Here is a 6,452-nt window from a genome sequence, read left to right as displayed (position 1 = left end):
CCACTTACGTGTTGCCTCCCACTCCTTGGACGGAGTCAAAGCACAGGGTTGGGGTAGTGGTGGCTGCACCCCCTAGAATGGCATGCAGCTCATCATAGAAGCGGCATGTCTGGGGCTCTGAACTGGAGTGGCCATTTGCCTCTCTGTTTTTTTGGTAGGCTTGCCTGAGCTCCTTAATTTTCACGCGGCACTGCTGTGGGTCCCTGTTATAGCCTCTGTCCTTCATGCCATTGGAGATTTTTTAAAATATTTTGGCATTTCGTCTTTTCGAACAGAGTTCTGCCAGCACGGATTCGTCTCCCTATACAGCGATCAGATTCCATACCTCCTGTTCAGTCCATGCTGGAGCTCTTCGGCAATTCTGGGACTTCATGGTTTCCTGTGCTGATGTACTCTGCATGGTGACCTGTGCAGGTGAGCTCACCATGCTGGCCAAACAGGAAATAAGATTCAAAAGTTCGCGGGCCTTTTCCTGTTTACCTGGCCAGTGCATCTGAGTTGAGAGCGCTGTCCAGAGCGGTCACAACTGAGCACTCTGGGATAGCTCACGAAGGCCAATACCGTCGAATTGCGTTCACAGTACCCCAAATTCGACCACGCTGATTTCAGCACTAATCCTCTCGTCGGTGGTGGAGTAAAGAAATTGATTTTAAGAGCCCTTTAAGTCGAAAAAAGGGGCTTCGTCGTGTGGACAGGTGCAGGGTTAAATCGAGGTAACGCTGCTAAATTCGCCCTAAACTCGTAGTGTAGACCAGGCCTAAGGATTGTATAAGTATATATGAATCCACATTATGGGGTTGAACTGCATTAATTATACTGATGTAGTGAAAGCGATCTAACTTTCATGTGTAGACAAGGCCCTAGAAATATCAGCAATGTGTAGTCTTGCCTTCCCTTTTTGTTGGAGTACTTCTTAGATGACTCAGAAATGAGGATTGAGAAAATTCTCAGACCTTAATTTATGAGAAGTTGTTGAATCCTTAACAAAGAGAGTTTTTTTTACAAATGTTTTGTTGTAACACCTATTTAATTAAAGAGTTTTAAGAATATTTTCTCCTCAGATAATCAGATTTTATTTCCTAAGCATCTGTAATATCCAAATCCCAACAAGTACTCCAATAATTCTTCTACAGTTGTCCAAAGAATCTTTCAGGATAGACAAGAATTGAAATTTTAAAGAAAAGCCAAGAGGGAAAAAAGTACACAAAAAGAACACAAGCTCAGTGTTTCGTATTACCTTTTGACTGTTATTTTACTTAAATAGAATTATATAAACAAAAAGCTTTAAAATGTAGAAACTATGTAATGTGGAGATTACCAGAATTTATGGTAATGTGCTGCATTTATCAAAACAATAATATTAATACATTTTCAACATAGCAAGTATTTCTGCAGAAATATTATGTTTTGTCTTTGGTCACTATTGATCATAGTTATTACTTATAGCAATATTATGGATATAGGATTGAGTTCTGTAAACATAACTTGACTGGGACTATTCACATCAGCGAAGTTACTCATATGCATAGTGTTTCCAGGATCAAGCTCAAAAACAGCAGTGACACTACATAGTAATTTCACTGTATAATAGCAAGAAGTCTATAATATGTGAACAGATTTATGTAATCTAATCTCAAATCATAAAAAAGAATTGTAAACAGAAAAGAAGGAGTGCAAGGACAATTATTGGGACATGTACTGTTGTACATCCAAAAGTCATAAATTATTGCAACATATAATTCATTCTTAAAATTATAGGTTCTACTTATCAACAGGGAGGAGATTTTTTTCAGTGCACTTAATTCACTGAAGGCCCATGTAGCATTTTGATAAAAGCCAGGTTTGCACTATAAGCTTTTAGGTTCTTAATTTTAAGTTTGAATACACAGAGTAAGCAAACTCATACAAATCCAGGTTTCAAACAGATTAATACAAGGCAGAATATAAAAATCAAAAAGTAAAATACTATCAATCTAGTAGTAATGGTGTGGGTATAGCACAAGATGGTAAATTCATCCATCATCCTCACTTCAAATAGCCTTAATCACTGAGGAAATAAGTTTGGTGGAATGCATGAACAATTCTCACAGTATTAGATAGTAACAATAGTGTCAATACTTTATACCCTAAGACTGTAATTGAGTAAGAAGACTCAGTACCAACCCTTCTAGAGTTTTAACCTGGTTACAGAGATACTATTAGGAAATGACTAGTGATTACACAACGCCTTTTTGCCATGTTGTAATCAGGTCAGGAGCCAACCATACTTGGTTATAGCTCTAGTGTAAACGTGATCAGAGTTATTCTCCATTAGTATAAGTTATCAGTTTAAATAGCCTTAAAACCAGTAGTTACAGATAGAAATGTGATGAAAAGAAACCTTCAAGGAATGTATCTTTTTATTTTCAGACATGCTTGGGAAGTAAGCACACAACATTCATTAACATCAGTGGGAGCTGTGTGCCTAAAATTTGTTGAATTCTAAAAATGTAAGGAGCAGTGATAGAATAATTCTTTCTGTGGCCCTTATTAAAGAAATCACAATAGTGCCAGGAGGGCCTGTTTAGGATTAAGTCCTTGCTGTGCTAGGCACTGTATAAACTCAACAACAGACACAAATATTGTCCTCTAGGCTACTCTGTTAAAAGGCAAAAAGTAAAGAACTTGTCTCCATTCACAGCTGAAGTTCTGCCTAAGGGACTAGTTAATTAAGCAAATGGACAAAATTTTAAGTATAGATGAGAATGTGCTAGACACCGGACGTGATTCAAGAGCTGCTGCCTATGTGTGACTCCTATGGAAGTCAATAGGTGTTAAAATAATAGAACATCAAAATCAGGAACTCAAAATCCAAGTGATCAGAGAGCCATTCAAAGACCATACTGAAACACAACTGAGCCAAACTGAAACAAAAACAAACATTTTATGAAAATCACCTGTGTATCTTTTCCTTTTGTCAACTGAAGGATGTTATTATTTATACTATATCAAAAATGTGCATACTGTTTTACAGTCTAATAAAACACAATCAACCAAATGTAGTAGTACACATGCAGTTGGAGCATACTAGTAAATCTGGCATACTGTCTCTGCTAAAATAGCTTAAAATAGAAGTTAAGTCAAAAATTACAACAATAAGTTGCCTTGATTATTAATGTATGCATCATCAGAATTACATAAAATATTTTTGGTTTGTAGGCATTGTGTGAAGAAAAATGTTTTAAGAAGGTTGGCCGCAAAATGAGACGTTGCTCACATCATTTATGTAAATCTTCATATGTTTGTTCCTCTCCTTTCTTGTATACTTTGATCAGCAGTGAAATAGTTAACAATGTTGACATTTAAATTATCATCACTGGGCATCTGAGGGTTTGTCTTCACAGCAATAGTTAGAGCTAGTTACATTTAAAATGTGTAGGTAATCCACCTCTCCAAGAGGCGGTAGCTAGGACAATGGGAGAATTCTAGACCTAGTGCTGTCTACACTGGGGGTTAGGTTGATTTTAACTGCATCAATCAAGGATGTGGATTTTTCACACCCCCTAAGCGATGTAGTTATGATGACCTAATTTCCTAGTGTTGACCAGATTTTAGCTTGAGTTAGGGCACTCATTCTTAACCAGAGGTACATGTATCCCTGGGGGTACACAGAGGTCTTCCAGGGGGTACATCAACTCCTCTAGATATTTGCCTAGTTTTACTACAGGCTACATAAAAAGCACTAGCAAAGTCAGTACAAACTAAAGTATCATGTGGACAATGACTTGTTTATACTGCTATAGATACTATAGACTGAAATATAAGTACAATATTTATAATCCATTTGATTTATTTTATAATTATATGGTAAAAATGAGAATCATAGAATCATAGAATCATAGAATATCAGGGTTGGAAGGGACCCCAGAAGGTCATCTAGTCCAACCCCCTGCTCAAAGCAGGACCAAGTCCCAGTTAAATCATCCCAGCTAGGGCTTTGTCAAGCCTGACCTTAAAAACCTCTAAGGAAGGAGATTCTACCACCTCCCTAGGTAACGCATTCCAGTGTTTCACCACCCTCTTAGTGAAAAAGTTTTTCCTAATATCCAATCTAAACCTCCCCCATTGCAACTTGAGACCATTACTCCTCGTTCTGTCATCTGCTACCATTGAGAACAGTCTAGAGCCATCCTCTTTGAAACCCCCTTTCAGGTAGTTGAAAGCAGCTATCAAATCCCCCCTCATTCTTCTCTTCTGCAGACTAAACAATCCCAGCTCCCTCAGCCTCTCCTCATAAGTCATGTGCTCTAGACCCCTAATCATTTTCGTTGCCCTTCGTTGTACTCTTTCCAATTTATCCACATCCTTCCTGTAGTGTGGGGCCCAAAACTGGACACAGTACTCCAGATGAGGCCTCACCAGTGTCGAATAGAGGGGAACGATCACGTCCCTCGATCTGCTCGCTATGCCCCTACTTATACAACCCAAAATGCCATTGGCCTTCTTGGCAACAAGGGCACACTGCTGACTCATATCCAGCTTCTCGTCCACTGTCACCCCTAGGTCCTTTTCCGCAGAACTGCTGCCGAGCCATTCGGTCCCTAGTCTGTAGCGGTGCATTGGATTCTTCCATCCTAAGTGCAGGACCCTGCATTTATCCTTATTGAACCTCATTAGATTTCTTTTGGCCCAATCCTCCAATTTGTCTAGAAAGTAAGCAATATTTCAGAAATAGTGTGTGTGACACTTTTGTATTTTTATGGCTGATTTTGTAAGCAAGTAGTTTCTAAGTGAGGTGAAACTTGGGGATACCCAAGACAAACCAGACTCCTGAAAGGGGTACAGTAATCTGGAAAGGTTGAGAGCTACTGAGTTAGGGAAAAGCAACATTTTAAAAGCTACAGCAGTGCAGTTGCACTACTGCAGCATGTCAGTGTAGACCAGGGATGGGGAACCATTTTTCTATCAAGGGCCATAGACCCACAGAAAAAAATCAATCGTGGGCCACACATAGCCCCACGGGGGAAGGCAGAAGCTTGGGGCTTCCACCCACAGCGGGGTGAGACAGCACTTGTGGCTCAAGCCCTGTGAGGGGGCATGGAAGCTCAGGGCATCCCCATGGCTCCCGGGTGGTGTTGGGGTGCAAGAGGGGGTGAAGGTTCCAGCTGGGGGTGCAGACTCTGGGGTGGGGCTGGGGATGAGGAGTTTGGGGTGCAGGGGGGGCTCCGGACTAGGGCCAAGGGGTTTGGAGTGTGGAAGGGGGCTCAGGACTGGGGCAGGGGGTTGGGGTGCTGGGGTCTGGGAGGGAGTTAGGGTGCTGGAGGGGGTTCCGACCTGGAGCAGGGGGTTGGGGTGCAGGTGCGAGCTCTGGGAAGGAGTTAGGGTGCAGGAAGGAGGGTTTCAAACTGGGGCAGGGGATTGGGGTGTGGGTAGGGATGTGGGGTCTGGAAGGGAGTTTGGGTGTGGGAGGGGGCTCAGGGCTGGGGGTTGAGGTGCAGGTGGGGTTGTGAGGTCTAGGAGGGAGTTTGGATATGGCAGGGGGTTCTAATCTGGGGCAGAGGGTTTGGAGTGCGGGCTCTGGCCAGGTGGCTCTTACCTGAGGCAGCTCCCAGTCAGCGGCGCTGTGGAGCTAAGGCAGGCTCCCTGCCTGCCCTAGCCCTGCACTGTTCCCAGAAACAGCCGGCATGTCCACCTCCTAGGTGAAGGGGCAGCCAGGGGGATCTGCGCAGCGTGTGCTGGCCAGGTCCGCAGGCGCTGCCTCCGCAGTTCCCCTTGACTGCAGTTCCCGGCCAATGGGAGCTGTGGAGCCGGCACTGGGGCAGCACGCGGAGCTTCCCTGATCACCCCTCCGCTTGGGAGCTGTGTGGGTGGGGGGCACTGAGGCTTGGGGCTTCTGGCCCACAATGTGGAGACTTGCTGCAGGCTGGATTAAATTAAGCAGCTGGCCAGATCTGGCCCATGGGCCAGAGGTTCCCCAACTCTGATGTAGACACTACCCAACACCAACAGCGTAGGTAATCCACCTCCCCGAGAGGCAGTAGCTAAAACGATGGAAGAATTCTTCTGACCACTAGTACTGTGTACACCAAGATGAGGTCGGTATAGCTACACCTCTCAGGGCTATGCAGTTGGATTTTTCACCTGAGAGACATAGCTATACTGATGTAAATTCTTAGGCCTTGTCTACACTGGCAAGTTTCTGCGCAGTAAAGCAGCTCTCTGCGGTGTAACTGCCAATGTGTACACACTGCCAAGCCACTTAGTGTGCAGAAACTGTGCAGTTGCAGCACTATAAAAAAAAACACCCTGAGAACACGCATACAGCTTTCTGCACCGGGGCTACAGCACCATAGTGCCAGTGTAAAAACCCTGGTCAATTACAGCACTGAAATTGGCCTCTGGGAGGTGTCCCACAATTCCTGTTCTCGCCTCTCTGGTCATCAGTTTGAACTCTACAGCCCTGTCCTCAGGTG

This window comes from Dermochelys coriacea, chromosome 6 (genome assembly GCF_009764565.3).
Source record: "Dermochelys coriacea isolate rDerCor1 chromosome 6, rDerCor1.pri.v4, whole genome shotgun sequence".
NCBI classification, from domain to species: domain Eukaryota; kingdom Metazoa; phylum Chordata; order Testudines; family Dermochelyidae; genus Dermochelys; species Dermochelys coriacea.
This window is presented reverse-complemented; position numbering follows the sequence as displayed.